Source organism: Pyxicephalus adspersus, chromosome 3, assembly GCF_032062135.1.
Source record: "Pyxicephalus adspersus chromosome 3, UCB_Pads_2.0, whole genome shotgun sequence".
In the NCBI taxonomy this organism is placed as follows: Eukaryota; Metazoa; Chordata; class Amphibia; order Anura; family Pyxicephalidae; genus Pyxicephalus; species Pyxicephalus adspersus.
In genome coordinates, this window is record NC_092860.1 from 24,726,228 (window position 1) to 24,732,584 (window position 6,357).

Genomic DNA, 6,357 nt, shown 5'->3' on the forward strand with positions numbered 1-6,357 from the left:
GGATCAGGCCAATACCCCATCTAGTCCAGTTCCTGTATCTCAAAGTGGCCCACATCTATAATATGGAGGTAGCACAAATCCATCAGGGCTAGTAACCGTGATGAACTTTACCTCCAGAAATCTGTTTAATCCCCTTTCAAAGGGATCTAGCCTAGATTGCCATCACCATGGTGCAGATTTACCACCGGTCATCGGTCATTAAGATTTGTCACTAAGATAGAAAATGATCAACATCTTACTAGAAGGGTGCAGACAGCAAAAATAATAATAATAAAAAATACCCTCACAGGGGCACTCAGAGTGAAGCTTAAAGCGTACCTTAACTCAGAATTTTCACTTTACAAAAAAGGGTAGACAACCCTTTTATGTAAAGTAAAAATTCTGTTTGTTCATTTTTTTAAGTGCAGGACCCTTTTATTTTAAATTTTTAAATTCCCTATCACCAATGAATGGTAGTACAGGGCCTTCGGGGATACCTTTAGTTTTTCCCCATCCACGTCACCCGATCCTGTGCCTGGGTCGGGTGACAAAGATAGAAGAACCCGGAAGAAGAGGAGAAGATAGCGGCCCCCAAAGCACCATCCTAAAGACGATTGCCTGGACGACGCCGGACCCGATGGAAGAGACCTCTAGACCGATTGACTGCTTAGCGGGATTGAAGGTAAGTGTATTTTTTTTGTTTTGGGTGACTTTTGAGTTTAGTTCCTCTTTAGGGCTTGCTGACATTACAGGAATGCAAACACATTGTGGTGCCCAACAGCAGTCTCAGGCTTTTAGATGTGCACACAAAGGAGGTTTTACACATTAAAAAACACATTTTTATATGTTAAATGCACAAATATTTCTATAGGATGATTGCTATTGAAATTAAGGGATGACAGGTTCTCTTCAACATCTGCTAGATTCTGCCAAACTCCAAACAGTTAACAGAAAATGATATTTTTCTTTAAATTATACTGAAGATTTTAATATACATTCCTGACCCCAGGTCCACAGAAAACTAAAACAGATACTGAGCAGAATTTTTAAGCAATGCAATGAAGGTTAGAGTGGTAAGCAGTTTGTGAAACAAAACTCCAATTTAAAGATGGATGGAAATTTTTATAAAATGACTTATTTAATAGGGAATAGTAAATGCTTAACTTCAGGAAAAATAAAGAAAATACTTGCTTGTTTAGGACTAGGGGTAAAACAAGAAGCAGATTTACTACCTTGCTCCCTTAAGCTTTGCCTGAAGCCTCCTCTGTAAACTTCTCTGGGCTGAGGTCACATGCATTAATGTCATCCTCTACATGAAGCTTAATGAAGCTTTCCAAGGCTGGAGAGGATACACTTTCATCAGTGAAGTGAACCTAAAATGGATCTGGTTCAGAATTCAAAATTTATAATAGCAAATAGCAAATGAGTTTGAAGAAATTGAAGAAAGTAAAGTTTTTTTTATGTTCTCCTTAGACCTCTGAACTATTCTCCTATCAGTATGCTCTTCAAATTACAACAGTTAAACTGGTTCATGGTGGGGGGTTTTAGATCTTCATTGTTGCTGTCTTTAGTATTAATTATTTTATTTAGCTTTAAGACTGAGTTGCATTAATTTGTGCCTTTACATCTGTCTATGGGGATCAGCTTCAAAAGATAAAGATATATACCCCCTTAAAAGAAACATTTAGGAAATGTAGCCCAAAACCAAAACCTTTTTTAGAAATAGGTGCCCACTTGAAGGCGTCATCATCTGAACCGGTTGCACTTTTAGTTTCTCCCATTCTTCATTTAAAAGGTTTGTCCGATCTTTGCCTTTGTCAAATTCTCCACGTACAAGGCCTGTAATAGTGACTAATGGACTGTAATAGTGACTCAGTGACTAATATTCACATTTCAACTTTACTTACTGCATATTGAACAGTATGGATGTCCTCACCAAAGACTTTGCTTACTGAGCCCTCATTACCATTCTGAGTAATAAGATGTACTGTAGGTACATGTACTGTAAGTAGAAATTTGGCCGTTATAGAATGGTAGGCTATTGTAGAGCAAATATTTGAATTATAAAATGATTTCTTGATTCATTAACATGCTATGGGTATTACAAGGGAGTCCTGAGGTACGTGGATGTCAGAGTATCATCTATTTTTGTTTTATAGTAGTGAAAGCCGTAAGCAAAGGGACTTTCTGATGCTGCAATGCTGATAGCAATAACGATAGACAAAACCTGATGCACAAAAATGTAATTTATTTAATTAATGATCTATTCCTGCACCCAACTGCACCACACCAACTAAAAGCCAGTTTAATAACATGTACTTCTCCAGGGGAATGGGCCCCAGGTAGAATGGCCAACAATTAGCCAAAGGAGCAGCACTGTACCCCCAGTTGAGCCCTTGATTTATAGCGGAACTGTATCTGCTATAAATCTCTCCACATGTGGCCTCGTCCTGCAGTGGGTCGATTCGATTCGACAACTATTTGATCGAATAGGGGATATTGTTCAGGTGATAGAATGTCGAATTCGAACACCATTAAAGTCAATTGTGGGAAAATTCCGGTTATTTTTCAGGACTGTAAGGAACTGCAAGAGCAATCAATTCATTGAGAAGATCCCCGGCACTAGAGGTTAGTTAACGTACTGTTCTCAATGAATGCAGCCACGGCATCATCCTGTCATTGTGGGATAACCTGTAAAAAAGTAAAAGTTAGTTACACGGATCACACACATTCAATAAATTACTTTAACATTAATTTTTTTAACACATTTTTTTACACACAAATTTGCACCATCGAATTCCGTGTTTTTCAGGTCGGGTCAATCTGAATTTGAACAGCAACACTAGTTATCTACCCTTTTACATAAAGTAAACATTTTGGTGATAGGTCTGCTTTAAAGGACTCAAAATATTCCACAATACCCCTGGCAAGCTGCCATGACAATTCTTTCACTAACCACTCCCCTTCCTACTGTAAAATTAATTAGAAATAGAAAAGGGGGGACAACTAATCTCACCAACCAAAATCAATGGAATGACCTCCATCTCTCACTAATGGATTTTCCTTATCTGATCATCAATCACGTAAGAACTCATTACTATCACATTACATCTTAACCCTTTCTGGTCCCATTCTTCCCGTATAATCATGAAGTATTGTTCTTTTCAGAAAAATAATAATACTTTAGAAAAATCATTACATGTGAAGCACAATTTCAAGACAATCTTAAGTTGTGATGGTAAGTAATTCCATAGTCAGTTGTAAACCCACTTCTCTCTCACAGTACATTTCCTATATATTTCATTTCCATATATTTATGTTAAGTGCAGATGATAAACAGTGGATAGAAGTGTTGAAAAGCAGTATTACCACCTATGTAAATTTAATAAGCTAAAATTTTCATAAGAGACCAGTTTATTTTGCACGTTTTATACTGATAAAAGCCTATGTGATCAATAAAATATTTTATAGTATCGCTCACCCCAGCTGCAGAATTTGCTTGCATTCCTTTTAGCTGTAGAAGACGCATGTACTCTAGGCGAGCTTTCTTCTTGCAGTACAAGAGGGACTTGGTGTACTGCAGGCTGGGGGCCTCCATCATGCTGGGGAAATAAAAACATTTACCTGTACACTGGCGTTATGAAGAATTAGATACAACACCAACCAATTAGGCAGCTGTTATATATATGTATTGTAAGGCCCTGGTCAGCACCAGTTATCACCAGACCCCGGTCCCCCCACCTAATGCTGCAGTCTTCACCATTAGTAAGCCCCCGCTCAGCTTGGAGAGGCTGGTTGCATCTCCCAGCACATGGTGCAAACGATGGTGCCTGGGGATGGGCTGGCAGAGGATCAGGAGCCCACAGATAAAGTAGTACAAGAACCACCAATCCAGGCAATCCAGAGTACAAAGCCAAAGTTATACAAAGGTGATCAGTCCACCAAACTAGGTAACGAGGTATTAGGCACAAGCAGAGTCGGGTCACAGTCAAAGGTCAAAGGAGTACAAACTAGGAGTCAGGGAAAATGCAACAGAAAATCACACGAAAAACACTCCAGCAGAGATGAGCCCTGCTAAACGCTACAACAGGCACTGGAATCTGAGTGCGGAGGGGCTATAAGGACCCAGCAGACATTGGCAGCATGGAATTGATCAGGGACTATTCTACTCCCCCACTCAGCAGAACAGCTCCAAATCTCCTCAGCTGTGCAGTCTCAGTGTAGGGGATGCCAAAAGAGAAAACCCAGCTAAAAGGAAACAAGAATGCCGCAAGCTGCAGAGCACTAATTCCTAGCAATCTTCTGCTGCTGTAAGGGCCGCAGCCAGAGGGAATAGGCCGGGTGTGCTCTATTGCAATAGGACATTGCCAGGGATTGTCGCCAGAAGAGCGTCTCCTAACATGTATATATTAACTTGTTTCAGCTGGAATCTAACTGATGCTAAGGCCAAAATCTATTTTGGTAAATAACGTCTACTGCAATAACCTTCAACAGGGCTACTAATATTCTTTAAAATATCAAAATAATAAATATCCCACCAGAATCTACAAGGTATATTTATTAGGTACTGCTATGTTTGTTTTTCATTAAAACAAACTTATCTGCCTTTTCACAGTCTTCTGTAGATTATACATACTATACATAGCATGTGGTTGGCAGGAATGAATGAACTCCCTTCCACATGAGCTGGAGTTTTGTCATTCCAGCCCAGGCAAAAATTATCATTTACCAGTATTTATATAGCGCCAACATATTACTCAGCGCTGTACATTAAAAAGGGGTTGCAAATGACAGACAGATACAGGACATCACAGGATGATAATGACAATGAAACAGAAAGAGAATCAAGATGATCTTGAAGTAGAAAGTAAAGAAAAGTTTAGTGATGCTTTAAACTGAAACTTTGTTACTGGTCTGCTAGCCAAGCTCTTATGATAACCTCATCTCACTATGTACTAAATTTTATACTGAAAAAAGGTATGGACAACTCCTTTGTACAATTGTAAATCTTTATAGAAAAAATGTATATAAAAAATTCTAACACCTGTGACTGTGTTAGTAGACATTTAAATTCTGCTCCTATAGATTTTCCATAGCAATGAACCTTGTAAAGCTGATTAGCTGCTCCTTTGCCTGCTCAGTCCAGAAGCCACTTTTAACTGTCTGCTGTAAGGAAAATTGAGAAAATTATACAGATATAAGGAGATAAGCCTCTATTTGCTATATAAACAAAGCGGTAAGACACTGTGTAGGCGCAATGAAAGTAAAAAATAAAATTATTTTTTTTCCTAACATCTTTTCCTCTACACAGGACATTAACTGACTAAGCATAACGGCTGCTGCCAACACAAATTTAAACTAACATTTATTTTGCTTGGTATACCAAACTGTACTTTGCTTTTAAAGAAAATCCATACTTTGGCACTTTTAATACATATTGCACACCTAATGTACACAGTTTGTACATATTTCACTGAATAATGAACAGCCATGCTTTGCACAACCATACTTCATTATTTGATAAAATTTCACTTTTATATTTACTCATTACAACATTCCTAATATTACCCCCACTGAGCTAATTCCAATTATTTAAAATCGAATTGGTTGCAAGACATTCGTTGTCAGACTAATATTGCTATAAAAGTCCAATAAAATGTTCAAGAGAGGCCTGTAGCTGTAAGAAATTAGGCACAGGGCCTACATGACAGGGGTGCTAGGCCTAGCCCAGGGTGTTAAGGGGTTAATGAAATGTAGTAATGCTAGAGGGGGATGGGCTAGTATGGAGTGTGGGGTAGGAGGGGATTATGAATAGGACAAGTTTAAAGGGGCAGGACATAAGTGAGAGGCACTCTTTTGGAAAAAAAAGTTTCCCACCCACCCCTTCTATTATGGTTATAAATTGAAAGTTTGTTTCATTTAGCGGTTGGGGTCTTGGAAGGCAAGGATCCAGTGCATTGGAAAAGTGGTGAATTTTGGCAGGGGGGTATCCCCTTTATGGTGAACGGATGATTATGGCTCCTGAGGCGGTGTCGGGCGGCTAGGGGCCAAGGTGGAGATGGTGGAAGAGTTAAATTCCTGCTGGGTGCAAATTTTGCCTTCTGTGACCTGCAGCCTGGTTGTTTGGGTGTATAATCAGGAGTTTGATAACATTATGGAAATTGTTGTAATGGTTATGTATTATTAAAAGGGGAATTAGGTTGTTGGTTATATAGGGTATATTCAACGGAATATGTTGGCGTTATATACCGTATTTTTCGGACCATTAGACGCTCCGGACTATAGGACGCACCAGGTTTTCCGCACGGGAAAACAAGAAAAAAAAAATTAATTTGATTTCCCCTGAGATCCAGCATGCGGCACTTGTGCCCGCCCATG

At 39.0% G+C, this 6,357-nt stretch overlaps 1 long non-coding RNA gene across 1 annotated transcript; it reads right to left on the bottom strand.

Moving 5' to 3' along the window:
* Positions 1–2,207: 2,207 nt before the first annotated feature.
* On the bottom strand, positions 2,208–5,139 carry LOC140327678 (uncharacterized). Its single transcript, XR_011920073.1, has 3 exons — positions 5,024–5,139; positions 3,461–3,581; positions 2,208–2,670 (listed from the first exon to the last, which is right to left on the bottom strand). It is a non-coding gene; the product is annotated as an uncharacterized lncRNA (long non-coding RNA).
* Between the last annotated feature and the right edge of the window lie 1,218 nt (positions 5,140–6,357).